Raw genomic sequence first — 1,891 nt, 5'->3', positions numbered from 1 at the left:
GGGAAAAGAAATACATACCTCTTAAGTTATTATACTTTAGTGCCGTATAAGCTAAATCAAAAGCGTTTTAATATCAAATAAGCTAACGATAATTAACCAAGTACAAGCACCCCTAAAGCATTTTGAATACATCTTAGTTATTTAAAACAAGTTTAATAAGACATATATAAAAGAAAGTAAAAGAATGCAGTCGAGGATGTGGCATTGAGGTGGAGGAAGTTTGACTATTTGACTTGAAAGGATTGAGCTTGAGCTGTCGTTTGCCACTTGAACTTTAAGTGTAAATAATGTAGATTTAAATAATAGATTACGAAGCCATGTTTTGTCATTTTTCTCCCTATTGCCATATGCATCTAAACGACCTAATTGTGTCAAGATCGTACTCTCTTTCTTATATACACAGTACACAATTATCTTTTTATTGAAAAATGTAAAATTATTAATTTGAAAGAAACTAATAAAATATATGTATGAGTTGTACTATGAACAAATATGAATCGACATGAATATAAAAGAAACATGTTATAATGATAGTGTTTATCTTAAACATAAGATTGGGTTCCGTGACGGAGATGGTCCAGTTTTAAAATGTAAAATTATTACTTTGAAACATTTACTTATATATAGACCAATTTTGGTTACGTTTTAACTCTAATGTATCAAATCAAAAGGTTGGCTACCAATAATAAGGATCAACGATTGAAAATCAATTTATTCAAAACATTGGAAAAATAGTCTAGATAAAGAAACTTTGTCTAGAGTAGAAAGAAATGTTTTTTTTTATAGAATAAAATCATCCACAATAACAAAGCTATTTTATGTCACGTAAATATCACCTCAACAATCAAAGGTTGAAGGTTTAAGTTTTTTTTTTTTCTTTTGAAAACGGCAACAAATTAAGTGGAAATCTACCCGTAATATTTCAACGAGCACCTTCAGTTCGAGCTCCTTTACATGGCAAACCCAACCTACATAGGGATTTTTAGGTAAAAATTTCTCACATGTGGCACCATAAGAGGTAGTTTAAGCGAATCGAACCCCCAACCTCATGCTCAACATATATATAAAACTAAGTACATCAACCCAATTAGACTGGACATTACTTGCGTTCAAGTTCTACTTGGAACAAAAATATAAATATAAGAGTAGAACAATGAGTGTTTAGCTCTTTAAAAAAACACCTACGCAGCGCAAAAAGTTTAACATAGATCCACAAGAGTAAATCTTCTTTTTTGACAAACCAAAAGATTTTATAAACCAATCTAGTAGGAAGCTAGTAAGGGGAGAACAAATTACAAATTACAAAATAAAATTGGATTTTAGGTCCAAGAGACCCAAGTAATTGCTATCTTTTTCTTCATATTTACAAACCATTCATAAGAATAATCAACAATCGAGTCCATAATAGTCTCCTTTTTTCTGGTTACTCCCAATCACAGTAAGGCAAAACCTCTACAACACCCACAAAGTGGTCATCAAGATAGCCTCATAACTGATTTTTCTTTCAAAGATAGAAACTAGACCGAAGAAACAATGTCAAAGTATTCGGGAAAACATCTATCCATCTACAAATAGCATCCCAAGTTCTCGTTATCACTTCACATTTAACAAAAATATAATATATGTTTTAGTTCTCCATGGAACAAATGGGGCAACGATTGGGATGGACATCGACACCACGATCAACCAAATTAGTTCTAGTTTGGAGTCGATTTAGAGAAGCCCTCAAAACTACACTACTTTGTCACTGAATTCGAATTCTCCAATAATAATTTATCAATATGCTTTCTAATGGAACTCGTTAAAAAATTGTGTGCACCATCCAAGTCCCAAAATCAATTGTCTCGGACCTCTTATAAGGTGAGGTTTTCAAGGAAAGCTTCTAAACCAT

Source organism: Lactuca sativa, chromosome 5 (assembly GCF_002870075.4).
Source record: "Lactuca sativa cultivar Salinas chromosome 5, Lsat_Salinas_v11, whole genome shotgun sequence".
NCBI lineage: Eukaryota > Viridiplantae > Streptophyta > Magnoliopsida > Asterales > Asteraceae > Lactuca > Lactuca sativa.
Note: the sequence above shows the minus strand (reverse complement) of the source record.